Raw genomic sequence first — 18,249 nt, forward strand, 5'->3', positions numbered from 1 at the left:
TGTCTTTGTACTCACTGGTAAAGACTGCCTGTGTAACTTGGCTTATGATTCCTACTTCACTCCAACATCTTGGTCCATGCTCACGTCTCCTACTGCTCACTCTGATCTCCTGCTTCCCTTTTGTTAGAAGCCTTGTGGATACACCTGGCCCACGTGGATAATCCAGGATAATCACCCCCTCTCAAGAACCTTAACTTAATCACATCTACAAAATCCCTCCTGCCATATAAGGTAATATCACAGGTTCCAGTTATTAGGATTTGCTCCTCCTTGAGGGGGCCACTATTCATCCTACCACCAAATAACTCCAAGCAAGCAAACAACAACTACAACAAAGACAGAATCAAAAACAAAAAAAAAACCTCCATCTAACCCTCATACTTTGTACAAAAAAATTAATTCATAATGGTTCATAGATTTAAATGTAAGATATACAACTACAATTTTTCAGAAGATCACCAAAAGGAAAGTTCCTTTCTGCTCTCTGCTCTACTACTCTCAATACTTTACTTTTGACACCAGATGTGTGAGTGTTTCTCCACCCTTACCAGTTCTCTGACTATATGCAGACACCAACTGGGTGTCCTATAATACAATTCAGTTCTGACACCATCTACCTGGAGTAAGCACAGACTCCACAAGTGGAGGGCACGGTCCCACAAGACAGCCCCCACTTCAAGGCCAATCACAAGTCCCAGGCTATCACCTGGGCTTCCTACTAACTGGCTATCAGTTGGAGGTTCCCACAACCCCTTCTTTGGGTTCAATAATACGATAGAACAGCTCACAGAACTCATGAAAACAGTTTACTAACTAGATTATCAGTTTATTATAAAAGGATACAATTTAGGAACAGCCAGATAGAAGAGATGCATAGGGCAAGTTATGTGGGAAAGTGCTCGGAGCTTCAATGCCCTCTCCAGGGGCACCACTCTCCCAGCACCTGCACCTGTTTACCAACCTGGAAGCTCTCCAAACCCCTTATTTTAGGGATTTTTATGGAGTTTTCATTACATAGGCGTGATTCATTAAATCACTGGCCATTGGTGATTAAACACATTCTCCAGCCCCTCTCCCCTCCCCTGAGGTGGGAGTGGGGCTCAAAGGTCCAACTCTCTAATCACATGATTGGCTCCCCAGGCAACCAGCTTCTTTCCCCACCTCCTTAGCCCCCCCCAATTTTTAGGGGCTTTCTAAAAGTCATCTTATTAACCTGACCTCAGGTGTGGGTGAAAGGGGATTGTAAAGAATAACACAAAATATTCCTTTCATCTTTATATTCTCCAGCTATTTCAGGAGCTGGGAACAAAAACTAAATACTGTAACAAAAGGTGCTTTAATTGCTCTTTATCACTTAGGAAATTGCAAGGGTTTTAGGAGTTGTGTACCAATGGATAAAGACCAAAGTATATTTCCTGTTATATCACAATCCCACCATTACATAGGAGAACATTTTCAGGACCTAGGACTTGGTGAAGAGTTCTTAAATATGACACCACAAATACAATCCACAAAAGAAAAATTGATGAATTGATCTCCATCAAAATGAATAACTTTTGATCTGTGAAGGATGCTGTTAATGATGAAAAGGATGAAAAGACAAGCTACAGACTAGAAGAGAATATTTTCAAATCACCAATCTGAAAAAGGGCACGTATCTAGGATATATAAAGAATGCTCAAAAGTTATCAGTAAAAAAGAAAGAAAACTAAACAATCCAATTAGAAAATGGGCCGAAGACATGAAAAGTCATTTAACTGAAGAGGATATACGAAGGCACAGAAGCACACAAAAAGATTTTCAACATCACTAGCCATTGGGGAAATGCAAATTAAGACCACATTGAGATACCACTTTACACCTATTAAAACAGCTAAAATAAAAATGGGTGGCAATACCAAATGCTGGCAAGGATGTGGAGAAAATGGATCTCTTACGCTGCTGGTGAGAATGTAAAATAGTACACCACTCTGGAAAGTAGTTTGGGAAACTACTTTAGTTAAAAAAACTAAACATGCACGTATAATTATGACCCTGCAATTGCACTCCTGGCCAGAAAAATGGAAACTTATGTCCACACAAAAACCTATGCGTGAAAGTTCACAAAAGCCTTATTTCTAATAAAAACTGGAAGCAACCAAAATGTCCTTCAGTGAGTGAGTGGTGAAACAAATTATACAGCCATTCCACGGAACTAGACTCATCAATATAAAAGAATAAACTATTGATACACACAACAACATGAATGGACCTCAGAGCTTAATATTGAGTGAAGAAAAGCCAGTTTCAGAAGGTCACATACTCCCTGATTCCAATTAAATAATATTGTGAAATGCCATTATAGAGCTGGAGGACAGATGAACGGTGGCCAGGGTTTAGGAATAGTGGAGGGGAGAGGTATGGGTGTGTGTAGCGTGAATGTCTGACAATCAGCTTTTTTGACTATACTGTAAGTGCCCGCCATTGAGCTTTTCCACTTCAAAGTCATTCATCTGGAATAAACACATTGCCAACCACACAACTAGATAAAGAACCAAAATACCCCACCCGTGAGGTTCCCCTTTTAGAAAGTGCTGGCTGACCTAGATAACTGACCATCTGAGTGACCCTGCTTTTCCCTCCCACATTTGCACTCCCCAAAGGGTGAACTTGAGAAATCCCAGGCACCCCACCCTCAACCCCAATAAAGGCAGAGCCCCAGGTTCACGCTCTCTTTGTTTCTCTCTACCCACAACCTCACTGTGTGGCCCGGGACACGCAGGGTACCCTCCAGGACTTGTGAGTAGTAAACCTTGTTTTTTCAAAGTTCCCTGATGGTTGTTGATGAGGTGTGTCTTGCCATCATAATAAGAACCACAAGGGCCAGTCCAGCCTCACCATTGGCTCCAAAAGGGGAAATGTCTGTGGGGCTCACAGTATAGGCAATTCGGGCATTTCTAGCTGATAGCATCGCTGTCGATAGGCTGAGACCGGCACCAAACAGTGTGACTATTAGGGGGGTCTTTGTGGTGCTGAAACAGTTTTTGTCTCTTGAGTGCAGTAATGGTTACATGAATTTACACATGTGATAAATACCAATGTTCCCATTTTGAAATTTGGCCGTAGTTGTAGAAGATGTAAAATGTTTGCAACTTGCTGTAAATACGTAAATACCTCAACATAAAATGTTAAAAACATACAATTATAAAGTATGTAAACCATACAGCAATGTTAATTTTTTAAAAGGTGATCTGTTAAATGTTTGGCAAAATGCAGTGTAGCAGCCTGAAGTCATGCTCTGGAGTCAGAAAGAATTGTGCTGTCCCCTTTATTTTCTTGTTTAATCTTGGAGAATTGTCTTAATGTCTGAGTAACCATTTCATGATCTGTAAAAGATAAAAGACTAGCCATATTACAAGATTGTTGTGAAGAGAAGTAAACTATATAGAATGTCCAGTTCACATAAGTATTCCATAGATGTTTTTCTTTCTCCTTACCCTGTTATGAGAGGCCTCATATAAAAGAATTCACAAATCATTTAAAAATATTTGGGGGGGAGACGGTAAGGAGATGGGCAAAATGGGTGAAGGGGAGTGTAGGTGACACAGGCTTCTAATTGTGGAATGACTGAGTCGCGAGAATAAAAGGCACAGCATAGGGAATAAAGTCAATGATACGGTAATAGCATTGTCCCGTTAACTACACTTGTGGTGAGCATAGCGTAACATAGAAGTTGAATCAGTATGTTGTGCACCTGAAACTAACGTAACATTGTGTGTCAACTATACTGAAACAAAGAAATTTTCGTAAATAAAAACATAAATATTAAAAAAAAAGAAACAAAAAAATTTTTAATTCTTTGTCAGGTTTCTCTATTTTCCTGGTTAGAAATACAGTCATAACATAGGGACTCTCCCAGCTCTCACCTTCTATGTTATGCCCAGTACATTGAGCCTACACAATTCATGGTGGTTTACCAGGGAGCAATGCTAAGAGCTACCACGAGGTGGCAGACCATCCTCTCTATTGAAGGATCAATGTGGTCCCTGGAGGCCATGGTAACCAGCTATATTTAGATCATGAAGTCTTTCTCTGTTTCCTGCTGTGAAGAATTCCTGGAACAGCCCAGTTTTCCCAGATTTTCTGGCCCTGGGGTTTTGAATGTGATCCAATAATGTACTCAGTTAAACTTGGTCCAACCGTTTATCAAATATTTATCCAGGCTCATATGACAGATATGAGCAAAGGGCTGCAGACCAGAGCCATATTAAGTGTCCAGGCTATACGGCACATTTGCTTTTAGGTTGTGTGTGTATGTTTACTGCAAGGTGTTTTCCTATTAAATCCTCCTCTATAAAGTCATACAGGGTGGCCTACCCACCAGAGCACCACATCTAGCTGTTCGGTAGACCTAAAGCTACACTTTGAATCCTTGGGACAGTGTCCACAAGCAAATCTGAGACAGCAAAGCCTAGGTAAATGCAGTAAGGTCAGAAGAAGGCCACTCTGAGGAAGCGGCATTTGCGCTGAGCCCTGAATGAAGAGAAGGAGACTGCTACCTAAAGTCCTAGGGAGGGACGCCTGGGTGGATCAGTCAGTTAAGCTTCTGCCTCCTGGGATCAAGCCCCACATTGGGCTCCCTGCTCGGTGGAGAGCCTGCTTCTCCCTCTGCCTGCTGCCTCCCCTGCTTGTGCGTGCACGCTTTCTCTGTCAAATAAATAAATAAAATCTTTAAAGTCCTGGGGAAAAGCATTACAGACACTGGGCCAAGGCCCTGAGTGCCAAGGCCCTGAGACAGGGAGAAATTTAAAGTGTTGGTGCAGCCAAACCCTTCTCAGTGTGGCTGGAGCAGAGTGAAAACAGAAGGGGAGTAAGAGGCGAGATTGTCAGGGTAGGCAGGGGCCAGTTCAGGCATGGTCTTGTGGACCTTGGGAAGGAGTTTGGATTTTGTTCTTGGTAAAGGGAAATCATTGGAGAGTCTTAACAGGAAGAAAAACATGATCCAGTTTGTGTTGTAAAAAGACCATCCTAACTACTGCGGGAGGGCTGGATGGTGAGGGGAGCTGGAGGGGAAATGGAGAAACCATTCAGGAGGCACCCACTGTTTGAATCAAACTCACAGTGCCAGACTGGGAAGAACCCCCTTGCCACCATCTGAGGCACAGAGGTATGGTACAAGGAAAGAGGACCACAACCAAGAAGAGCTCCTGACCCAGACTCTACCCTGGCTTCCCACACCCCACGATGTAGCTAAGAAGCAGCTGAGTCACCCAGCCTGAGACCTCACAAAGAGTCTGTGGTGTGGACCCAGGATGACTCCCCCAGAGATAGATGCTTAGCACATAGAACATTACTCTCCACTCTACTTCACCTGAAAGCAGGCAGAAGAGAGATGAGAGAGTGAGGAGATGTGGTAGAAAAATGAGAGAAACAGGAAAGCAATGAACACTTTTAGTGTTCTTAATCCTGAAATGCATACTTGCTCCCACCAGCGTGGCTCCTTCCATCCAGCCTGATGCAGGAGCCGAGCAGAAAACCATTGGAAGTTTCTTGCAGAATCTCAGGATGCAACTGCTGTAGTCCTTGAAATGAATGGAGGTGGGCAGGCAGGACCAGACAGCTTTACCCAGCATAGCGGATGCACATCGCCAAAGTCCCAAGTCACTGGGGGTGGTCAGGTTCTAGAGAGGAGTGGAGCCTATGGTACATCCCCAGCTGCAAGGCAGCGGTGAGAATTTTGGTAGCAAAGGCAAGAGCTCTAAGAGAGAGAGTGAACTTCAGCAGGTCCCCCAAATGGTCATGCTGCCTGCTTTCCTGGAAACCCCATTTCATCTTTGGACTGGGCATAGGCATACGGACAGCAATTCGGAAATGAAATAGAGGCAATGAACCGGTCAGCCAGTGCAAATGAAAACACTCAACTACACATCATCAGTCTTCAGCAATACCCCAGCCCCCACCCCTCTGAGGCCAAGGAGCATGTGAATTACACACCTCTGCGTTCTTTTTAATGTTTATTGTATTAAATTGAATATGCCATTTATTTATTTATTTACTTACTTATTTTCCAGAGAGAGAGCAGGTAGGAGGGGCAGAGGGAGAGGAGAGAGAGAAAAAAATCCCAAGCAGGCTCCACGCCCAGCCCAGAGCCCAGCGCAGGGCTTCATCTCACCACCCCGAGACTATAACCTGATTCGGATGCTTAACTGACTGAGCCACCTCTGCATGCCCAGCTCTGCATTCTGCTGTGAGGAGCATTTGATTAAGCATGGCTAAGTATGGCTAAGAGCAGCCATCAAATAAATGTTTAAAATAAGTTAGGAGGATTGTGCAAAAGTAGATCACCTGGGCCGAGAAAGCTGTCACCTGGATAAGCACTGCTGGGAACAAAGAGGGACAGTGGGGCAGAGGAATAGGGACTGGGGCCCCAGCATGAAGCCCGGCCAGTTATGTGGTACGCAGCCTGTAAATCAATAATGGATATGCCTCACTGACTGTGCCAAGTTTTGAAGGTCAACAAGGCTCAGGGCTCCATGGCTAATTGCCTCCCTGGCCAGTATGTTTGATCTGGCAAGACCAGGGTGGGAGCGGAGACAAACATCCCATGACAATGACTCATAGCTATGCTAGTGACAGTGCCTGAGAATGGGGCCACCTGAGAATGGCAGCAGTGGGGGAGGGCAGGTGAGCTTGGGGGGGCACCTCAACCTGGTCTGGCCTCATCACAAGGCATTGTCGGCCAGTGTGGTTCTCTCTTCCAACCTCAGTGGGGGCACACTTAGGCTCTGAGGGAACAGATAGATGTCTATAAAGATAAGTTTTCCCTTGTTTACTCTTGGGTTAGCCTGAGATGAAGTTTGTATAAAATGAAGGATAAAGGACTGAATCTTTCTCTGTGTTTATAGGCCACCATCACTTTCAGCATGGTCCCAACTGAAAACACCCCATCCTGCTACTTTTACCATTGTATTTGGTTGCCCATATATTTGCATGTCTCCATCACTCAGCTGTGAGCTTCCTGAGGGTAGGGCTGGTATCAAACATCCCTAGAGCCTAGTACTTTACCTGGCATATAGTTGATAGTCAAGATTATTGAATGAGTGAATAACTGTATTCTGGTCCAGAATTTTCTGGGTTCTTTCACCTTTATGCTGCTATCACGGACTGTTTCCAAGTGGGATTTCCCTCGCACCTTGACCCTGAATCACAGACAGAATGGGGTCTTCTTAAGAAAAACAAAACCCAGAGCATCCAGTAGACCAAGAATCTCTATGTGAAGTGCAGACCGCTGGGCTATGACATTGTACCTTTGTTCAGACTCTTTGGTCTTTCTCCTCTGTTTGCCCAGCTGTGAACAAATTCTTCCTATTATACCTGTATCACAGCTGGAACATCCAATCTCTAGTTCATTAAGGACTGGGCAATGAAACCCAATCTTTGAGTATGAGTGCTCTCTTTTTCACTTATGTAAGAAAACATCTTGTAAACCTCTACTAGCTAGTAGTTGTTTTTCTAGTATTTGTTTACCTAACAAAACTTATAATTAAAAATCTGTAAATTCTCCAATGGTTTTAAATATATCTGTATTTTATTTATCATGTCATTTCTCTATTTATTAGATTGTCATATATCTGTGTGTGACATTGTTTATTCAGCCTACAGCCAAAGACTTAGTGATTGTGTGGGTTTTCAGAAACTTTGCAATGATTCCTTGGTCCCTAAGGTTAGGACGCAACATGGTACAAAAGAGAAGGTAGCTTGGCCACCAGGTACAGCTTGACCCCAAACTCAGGAGACTTCCATTCATATAGGCTCCTAGGAAAACAAGGGAGCTTCCTTTCTTAACCTCTCAACTCTTCTTTCAGTGTCAGCTCTGAGTGCCCCAAACCTAGAAAGGCATTCTTTCAAATCCTCCAAATAAACATTTAATAATTCTAGTAGTTCTTAGGGGTTGGATGCCAGTTCAAAAGTCTTTGGCTTTGACTACTAGAAAACAAAACAAAACATGGAGGACTTTCACATATAGGAAAGTTCCGTGTCCTTAAAAGAATCCTGGATGCCATCAAGCATGTCCATGAGAACTTTTTGGCTCTACCGCTTGTCTCCTTGTAAGCTGCATCTGTTTTGACCCCAGCTTTTTTTCTTTCGGGTTTTTGTTGTTGTTGTTGTTGTTGTTGTTGTTGTTTTTGTATTCTAGATGTTACCCTTGGTCCATTCAATGTTACTAACTTGCTATCTCTTATTCTAAACACTTGGTGTATTGGCCAAGGTTTAGTTTCAAAGAACAGAACTATCCTAGCTAGCTTATGCAGAAGAGATCTAATTCAGAATATTTAAAAATTTACAGCATTGTGGGAAGGCTTGAAGACATAGAATCTGGAAGATTAAGCATTCAGGAACAATTCCCAGATCCACACTGAGGAAATGGGCCATGAGGGGCTCTGCTGCATTGGGAAGCTGCCACTCCACCCCAGCTCTAGAACTTTTGCTACAATCCACAGAGCAAGATGGGACCTCTTATCCTGCCACCTTCCCCGCTGAGTTCTGAATTCAAGTATCACCTGAGTGTTTGCAATTGGTGGGGTGGGAATCAGATTCAGAGCTCTAGATACAATGGGAAATGAGGTTTTTAGGTTTCTTGCTTCTACAGTGCAGGAAGGCGCATTAGAAGAGGCTGGAACAGATAAGGAGGGACACAATCCACGGCATCCAATGCACCTGGTCTCACTTCCTCTTGCCTCTACCCCCAGTGGAAATCTTAGTATCCTACCCAGATTTTCTGGGACTTTGTTAATCCAATGAGCTGTAGACCAAGAGCATCAGCACCACCTGGGAACTTTTAGAAATGCAGAATCTCACACCTTATTCCTATTTAATGAGAATCTGCATTTTAGCAAAATCCCCAGGTAATTTTTATGAATATTAAAGCTTGAGAAGTACTGGCCAGACACTGGTTCTCAAACTTGGCTGTACATTGGAATCACTGGGGGAGATTTAAACATCACTGATGCCTGCTTCCCACTCCCAGGGATTCTGATTTTGTTGGTCTGGGGTACAGCCCGAGCATCAGAACTTTAAAAATCTAATATGCAGTAAAGTCGGAAAACTACTAACCTGGGAAAAGAAAAACACTTTGTGCTTTGTGCTTTGGCCACAGTGCTGAGCATTTGCACTGGTCTCACTGAGGTTGGATGCTAATACCCCCTCTCTTAGCCCTGCTAAGGGTCTCAAGCAATCCACAGAGCTATGTTACTATTCTAAGGACTCACTGTTTAGTTAGAGAGACCATGAAAATCAGAATGGTACTGAATACTAAAATTTCCACATTACCATGGGAAGTATAGTCCAAGACAAGAGAGTTGCAAATTGGACTACACCCTTTTCTTAAAGTCTCCTGCTTAGATACTTAACACAATACCCACCACATTACATAAGTCCATTAAGTGGCCTCAGCAGTGAATTGGATATTGATGACATACTGTTCCCTCATGGGTACAAATGCTTTCAGACTGGTCATATTCCTAAGAATATGCATTGTACATGCAATTATACACTGGGATTAGAACAATTTTCGTTATGATGATACTTTGGGCTCCACGTCTTAGGGCCTAGTGTGGTCTACTGTATTTTATAGCAGTTAATCCCTTGGTTTAGCTCCAAGATAGACCCACGCTATAACAAAAAATTTTAAACATGATGGCATTCAAGAACGTGTGGTGTGGGGCGCCTGGGTGGCTCAGTCGTTAAGCGTCTGCCTTCGGCTCAGGTCATGATCCCAGGGTCTTGGGATCGGGCCCCGCATCGGGCTCCCTGCTCGTTGGGAAGCCTGCTTCTCCCTCTCCCACTCCCCCTGCTGTGTTCCTTCTCTCGCTTTGTCTCTCTCTGTCAAATAAATAAATAAAATTCTTAATTAAAAAGAAAAAGAACATGTGGTGTTATGTGTTACAAGATATAGACATCAATAGAGGGTCTTATCTAGGCTATTTGCTCAAAAATATTTTCTGGCTTTGGCTACATTTGCTTTTTCATTCAAAGCTGGATACATCCCACCTACAAAGACTGAAGTGGAGCTACAGTGGTGAACAGTGCTGCTCACTTCCCAAAGTGTATGTGCATTCTCCCTTCACCTTTCTGGCATTCATGTTGCCATGGCCTCTATAGTCCATAATGAGGCCAGTTTGGATTAGATAAAGCTTTTGATTTTTGACAAGACTTAAGTGCCCCCACCCCCCCAAACCCCACTTATATGTTGTTAGTAGCCAGAATTAGAAAAGTTAACATTTCACAATGGACTATGATGCCCGAGCTAGTTTATTGTGTCTAATGAACAAATAGTATCAAAATCCATTTGGATGACTAGACACCAGGTACTATTTAGTGACGGAGGCCTGGATTCCAAAAGTTCTAGCATTGGCATCTCTAAAGAGGAAAGATAAAAAAAATGGCAAGGGTAAGATTTCAGAATGGGAAGAGAGGAGAGAAGTGAGATTTAGAGGATATTTAGTAGATGAAACCATAAAATGGCAAAAAAAAAAAAAATAGTCTTAATGAATCTGAGGCTGAGAGTCTTGGCAGGCCTAACCAAATCACTATGGTTACAAATATTCTCTGCCCTCATCTGGACCCACAGAGCATGACACAGGTTCCCTGACTGTGTACAACCCACCCTTCCCCATGACACACTGACATCTGCAAATCTCCTTCATGCTCCGAACGTCAAGGTATTGGATGGTGTGGTTGCCTTCCTGCTGTTGTCTGGTACCTAGCAACTCACTTTCCAGTTCCACGCTGTCATACTATTTAGTGTTTAGATAACTGAACTTAAAGCTTTTAGTATTTGAAGAATGAAGAAACTCTTTGGAAGAGGGACTTTAGACCAAACTACCAAAATGCCATGCAAACAAAAGCTGGTTTGATGCACTTAAGAGAAGGGCTCTATCCACCTGACACACCACCATGACTGTAGTGTGGACCCAGATTGCAGAGAGGGACAAACAGCCTGAGAGGAAAGTCACTGTGTTGTCCAAAGTGACCCAGGAGCCTGGCAGAGTTGGCCCAACTCCACAGCACACCAGTGTGTGATGGTTAATTTCATGTGTCAACGTGACTACACCATTGTACTCACTTTTTTGTCAAACACCAGTCTAGATATCATGGGGTGATAGATTTTAGATGAGATTAATATTTGAAGCAATAGACTTTGAATAAAGTAGATCATCCTTCATAATGTGGGTAGGCCTCATCCAATCAGTTGAGGGCCTTAAGAGAAAAGACTGAGTGAGGTCTCCCCAGGAAGAAGGAATTCTACCTCTAAACTGTCATGTGACTGCAATATCAACTCTTCCCTGAGTCTCCCACCTGCTGGCCTGCCCTAGAAACTCCAGACTGGCCAGCCCCTACAGTCACATGAGCCAGTTCCTTAATACATGTCTCTCTCTCTCACTCTCTCTGTCTCTACATACTCACATCCTATTGGTTCTGTTTCTCTGGAGAACCCTGGGTAATACAGGAGGTGACTTTTCCACCAGGTCCGGTTTTCCCCATCACACACATCCAGCATGCTGGTGGGTTTTATGCTGTGAGAGAAGTGTGGCATTAAGGGGAAGAGCATGACACAGAGGCCCTGCAGCTCTCCTAGGAGCAACCCCACTGAAATAGTTTTCGTGCTGGTCAGAGGGGAGGCAAACATGATGAAGAGTCATGTAGAGGGTCCCCATGAATGTGGGCAGGCAGTGAGTGGGCAGCGGAACAGGACCTCGTGAGCAGGGGGAGGGTCTGAGCAAGGCAGGGCACTGTCCCTCTAACCCTTTCGTTCTTCAAACCAGAGAGCAAAAGAAACTTACCTAGAACTACAAACTAGCCAAGCCTAGGGGGCATTGGGACTATACCTATGAGTGTCCCAGGAATATTTGCACAAGACCTTGTGTTAGAAGCACTGAGCGTTGAGGCTTGTAACATAACCATCAATGGAACTTTACTCTGAGGTCACTTGCTAGTGGGGTTTCGACATGTGAGTTATATTTGCCTGGTACTAAGAAGCTACTTACAAATTCATTGTTGTGAGATTGGCTAGAAAAATGGAACCAGGTTCTCAGCAATACATTCTCCACCTGGGTTAAGCAGAGTCAAGTCAGTTTCTTATGACTTCTCAGAGACTTTAAAACAAATGTGCTTTATGAATGTCCCGGAGATTCCAGGCCTAGAGTGGATTGGGTTTCCCAAACTTCTTTGTCCCCATTTTCAAGAAGCATTGTTTGGGATTAGTGTTTCATAGAACACATGAAATAACTGTAAAGCGATCTTCTTTTAAAAATGTTTTTCCTATTACTCCCCAGAGTTCTGCTCCTTTTGCTTACAGAACAAATCCCTTAGTCTGATGTGAAAGGTTCTTTTCTTTGCAATCTAGCCCCCTCCTCTCTAGGCGTGTTTCCCACACTTTCTGTGCAGTGATAGGCTTCTGTAGCCAAACTCACCATTCCTGGAACCCATCAAGACCCAGCCCACCTTTCATTCACTAAAGAAGGCTTTGTTGGGTTATTGTGACAATAAAGGCCTATGCCCACAGGTCCTGTCCTAGTGTGTGTTCGTAAAGGGCCTTCTGGATTTAAATAAGAAATATGGAGAACTATTAGATTCTTTGAGGCCCTTATAATTCTGAGACACTTAATCTGAACTAAGAACTAGTTGTAAGAGCTGGGGTTTACAACAGAATGGGAGAAGATATTTGCAAATGACATATCAGATAAAGGACTAGTATCCAAAATCTATAAAGAACTTACCAAACTCAACACCCAAAGAACAAATAACCCAATCAAGAAATGGGCAGAAGACATGAACAGACATTTCTGCAAAGAAGACATCCAAATGGCCAACAGACACATGAAAAAGTGCTCAACATCACTGGGCATCAGGGAAATACAAATCAAAACCTCAATGAGATACCATCTCACACCAGTCAGAATGGCCAAAATTAACAAGTCAGAAAATGACAGATGTTGGCAGGGATGCAGAGAAAGGGGAACCCTCCTACACTGTTGGTGGGAATGGAAGCGTCAAAAGGTTGAAAATAGAGCTACCCTACAACCCAGCAATTGCACTACTGGGTATTTACCCCAAAGATACAAATGTAATGATCCAAAGGGGCACCTGCACCCCAGTGTTTATAGCAGCAATGTCCACAATAGCCAAACTATGGGAAGAGCCTAGATGTCCATCAACAGATGAATAGATAAAGAAGATGTGGTATATATATACAATGGAATATTATGCAGCCATCAAAAAATGAAATCTTGCCATTTGCAATGACGTGGATGGAACAAGAGGGTATTATGCTAAGCGAAATAAGTCAATCAGAGAAAGACAAGTATCATATGATCTCACTGATATGTGGAATTTGAGAAACAAGGCAGAGGATCATAGGAGAAGGGAGGGAAAAATGAAACAAGACGAAACCAGAGAGGGAGACAAACCATAAGAGACTCTTAATCTCAGGAAGCAAACTGAGGGTTGCTGGAGTGGAGGGGGTGGGAGGGATGGGGTGGCTGTGTGATGGACATTGGGGAGGGTATGTGCTATGGTGAGCGCTGTGAATTGTGTAAGACTGATGAATCCCAGACCTGTACCCTTGAAACAAATAATACATTATATGTTAAATAAATAAATAAATAAATAAAATAAGGACAAAAAAAGAGCTGGGGTTTATATTGAAAGGATTTTTCTGAACGTTTTCCTCTTCATGGTTTTGTTTTTTTGCATGCTTTGGTATGCAGAGGACCAATTATTGTTTCCTCCTTTAGCCACACAGCAAAGCAAAACAAGACAAAACAAAAAGGAGTCTCTGGTATCTCCATAGGCAGAGAAATACACCCAAATGCCCGTGCAGAATGGTACCACGTTGGTAGTACGGTACTACAGCTCCAAAGTTTCCTTTCAGAGAGAACATTCTCACTCTGCCATGCTCCAGGAACCCTCAGTTGGGGGTTGTCTCTGCTCCTCCCTGCTGAGCTAAGCTGAGCTGCTTAGGGCTACCTGTTACACATTGAAGTTCATGGTGTGCTTGGCCTTTAAACTTAAAACAATTCTGGGAATGTGGGAGGCCAGAGCTATGTCTAAAAACTGCCCTTCTTTCTGCCTTCTTTTCAGAACGAAGATTGAAGTTTTTCTATTAACCAACACTTTCCCGCCCTACTTTAGCAAAGACGGAGATGGTCATCAGGGAGGTGGCCAAAGGCACACTCTTCCACCTTACAGTCTGGCTTTGCCAGGTCCTGCTAGTTCGCCCAGAATAAACTGGTAAAGAAAGGCATGGTTCCTCCAGGCTCCACCCATTAGCGGCCAGGCCACAGTCACATCTGCCTTAAGAAAAGCAGATACAGATCAGAGTCACTATTGGCCTCTCTGAGTGAAGCTGGGGCCGGACTCTGGGGTCAGGCGATTGCCACCCTACTGAAAACACAATCATCAAGCCAACAGGAAGAGTTTATTATAAGCACACACTACCTGCTCCTGGAATTCCCTGCCCTGCCGGGAAGCTGCTTTCAAAGCAAAAGGAGGAACGCTACAGAGCGTTGGCAAAGGGCGAGTATGGAAATATACTTTTTACCTTAAAGTGCAGCCAGAGAGGAAGCCTGTGTTCCTATGGCAGAACAGAGGGGCCCACTTGGCAGGCTGACAGCCAGTCACGTCAGAATCCACGCGGTTGTCGGAGGAAGGGTGAGGGGTGGGATGATGCTGGCCTTTCCTCTGCAACTCCTTTCCCTCGAGGTTCTCCAAACTCAGCACTCAGAGGAGGGCAGAGGTCCCTGTGGTCACAGCTGGAGAACAAGTCCAGGCAAACCCTGCTCCTTCAAGTCATTCATTTATTCACTTGTCCCTTAACCAGTATTTATCCAGAGCCTACCATGTGTCTGGTTGAACACAGGTGCTGAAGAGACGGCAGTTAGCCAGAGGGCCTTCACCCCGGCTGGGGACAGCGTCACCCACTGAGCTACAGGAGACTAGAGAGGATGTCGCCAAGGAAACATGCAAGGGTTAGCCGCGAAAAGAGATGAAAATGGACAGCCAAATGACCTCTGGGTCGGAAGGGACTGTCGAGATTATCTCTTGACTTGTTCATTTTCTGACTACCAGTGCTGTCTCTATTATACCCAGGGAAATGGCACCAACCGACTCATGAAGGAGAGTGTGAACACGGAATTATTTTTCCAGTTCTGGATCAGCACTGATTCAAACCCTTTTTACCAGCGAGATCTATGGCTGACTGCATTAATTTTAAAGAAAATGTGAATTATTGTATAACCATAAAAAGGAGGCAGGGGGGGTAAGTGGTTATTTTTCCTGCTGTGCACATTCAAAGATAACCAAGAATTAAATAATGTCCCTGATACCATTAGTGCCTTGGCTGGATCAAAAGAAATGTACAAGTGATAGGAAGAGAATGCGTAGGGAAGAAGAGGAGAAAGAAATGGAGCTTCCTAAGAAAGAAGATAAAGCAAGATTAGAATTTATTAATGCTGTCTCCTGGGCCTCTCATAACCACTGACCAAAGTTCTAGATCTTTCTGAAAACTGATGAGTAAAGATAACAGCCACTTGTTCTCCAATCTAAGCAACAAAGCTTCAGAATGTGGAAGCCAGGAATTGTGCATCATGCCCAAAGAGGCACCAAAATTATAATTGAAAAGCATGTTATATTTTCTATTTTTACGTTTTGGCTCTTGAGAGAATAAAAAGCCTTAGAACTGAAGGCGCCCAGAACACCATCTTGAAATTGGTATTTAGCTAGAAATTTATTTTATTGTGTAGTTAAGATATCCTAGAAAGGAAATTCCACAGCTTCCTGGATAAATCACCTCACTGTTCAATAACCTTAACTTTCCCTAAGTCCATTTTCCTGAGTTTATTTATATGCTCTGGTTTTGTGACCAGGACTGCTACATTCTCTATTTTCACAATTCAGCATCATGGTGTGACAGCCCTCAGCGGGCAATGTAAGCTTCTCAAGCAGTGGGATTTGCAAGAGTTGGTGGTACAGGGGACCTGGGAAGGGACTGAACACAATGCTGGATAACTGGGCCAATGGATGGAACCGTCTTTGTCAACAGCACATAGCAGAACTCTTGCCTTGAACTCCTGTTCAGGAATCTTTCATGTTCTTTCTTCTCTTTTAATAATTTGCACTATATTTTTTAAAAAATATTTTATTTATTTATTTGAGAGAGAGAGAGAGAGAGAAAGAGCACGAGCAGGGGGGGAGGGAGAGGGAGAAGCAGGCTCCCCACTGAGCAGGGAGCCCGACATGAGGCTCCATCCCAGGACCCTGAGATCATGACCTGAGCCTAAGGCAGACGCTTAATCCACTGAGCCACCCAGGCGCCCCTTTACTATATTTTTTAATGTCCAGAATGTTTTAAAACCTCTGTTGAACAGGAAGGGGCAGGACAGTCATTGGTCATCTATTTCTCTAGCGCAGCCCTTGCTTCTCAGGCTACACCAATGAAGAGAAAATCAAGGGCCCAGATTATAGCCCAAGAAATTGACCTGCTAAAGCCCACCCAATCTTCCTGGAGCTCCAGCTCCACAGTTGGCCATGCTAAGGCCCCACCCCAGAGTTCTTCCTCTCCTCAGTATTACACATTTGTCATTTTGTTTGCCCAGGATCCATCCCCCATCAGCTGATAGAGGAACTCTGATTTCCTTATGGGAACACACCCCTCTCCCACCCACTGAATGCTGTCTTGAGAGGTCTTTTGACCAGGGGGGCCCTGTCCTTCTCTAGCTGAGAATGGACTGATAATCCAAGCTAGGTCAAATATCCCTCTCTCTAGGGACAATAAACTTTTGACAGTGTGACTCCAGGAAAAAACAATGATAGAGGTGGTTCTGTCCTGATGACTTATCTCTAAGAGATTATCTATGGGGACAGCTTTCTAGATTCCCCCAAAGCTGCTGCAGTTCCTGTACTTTCAGAGACTTGGTTGCTCAACTTTTCCTTTAATTCTGTGAGCTATCCAGAATCCAACATCCTTTCAACAACAATATACCTTTTAAGAATTTCTCCTAAAGTGGTTAGAGTTGGTTTCTGTGGCTTGCCACAGAAGAATCCTGACTAATATACTCTTCCAAAACCTTGGGATCGGTTACCCTAAGATAGCACAAGCCATGGAATCTGGAGACCCTGGAAAGACAGACCCGTTATCCTCTGGCCATACAATTCCCCTTCTCTAGTTTCTCAAAGACCTGGAGACCCTACCAGGATAGTGCTTCAGACTCACGTTTGCACCACTCCAGACTCTTGATACTTCTGGACACTTCTAAGCTCTGGGTCTCCTGTGGGAACAACAATCAATCTCTACTGCACTGCTTGTCTTTGTTCGTGTTGCCTCAAGTAGGATGTCCCTTAAGAATCACTGCATTTTTCACCTGGTATGGAATGGCCGACACTACAGCTCTTTCAGGTTAATGGTTATGTTTGGGGGATTTGGGGCAAGCCTCTATGAGCTCAGCTGAGAAGCAGTTCTAAGAGTACTTGCACGTGACATGAGGGTCAGGTCCTAAAGACAGTGGCAAGGCAAATCACATAGAACTGAGACCACCCTATATAGTGGGATATTCTGCATCAGTGGAAAACAAAAACAAAAACAGAAACAAGGAAGCTATCTTTGAGCTGAAATTTAAAAAACTCCAAAATATATTTTTTAGAAAAGTTTTTATTGCACAAAACTTCAAACATATACAAAGGTAGACAAAATAGCACAATGGCTGTTCCAGTTTCAACAGCCTTTAACTCATGGCCAATCTTTTTCCATCTATACCTTTACCCACTTCCAATCCTTCCTTCCAGATTATTTTGAAGCAAATCTTAGACTTCATATTATTCCACCCACAAATACTTCAATATATGTGCATATCTCTTAAACAGAACTATGATACTATTACTGCATCTAAAAACAATTCCTCAGTATCATTACATTGAGTTCAAATTTCCCTGATTTCTCATCCCCCCCTCATTTTTTTGTTTGCTTGTATGTTTTATCAAGATCCAAATAAGGTATGATGTCTAGGGTCCCCAAGACCACTCCTGGGTTCGGTGATTCATTAGGAGGACTCATAGGACTCAGCATATGGTCATACTCATAGTTATGATTTATTACAAAGGAAGGACACAAAGCAAAATCAGCAAAGGGAAAAGGCACATGGAGTGAAGTCCAGAGGAAATAAGGAAGCTTCCAAAAATCCTTTCCCAAAGGAGTCACACATGATGCATTTCATT

Source organism: Halichoerus grypus, chromosome 10 (assembly GCF_964656455.1).
Source record: "Halichoerus grypus chromosome 10, mHalGry1.hap1.1, whole genome shotgun sequence".
Classification (NCBI taxonomy): domain Eukaryota; kingdom Metazoa; phylum Chordata; class Mammalia; order Carnivora; family Phocidae; genus Halichoerus; species Halichoerus grypus.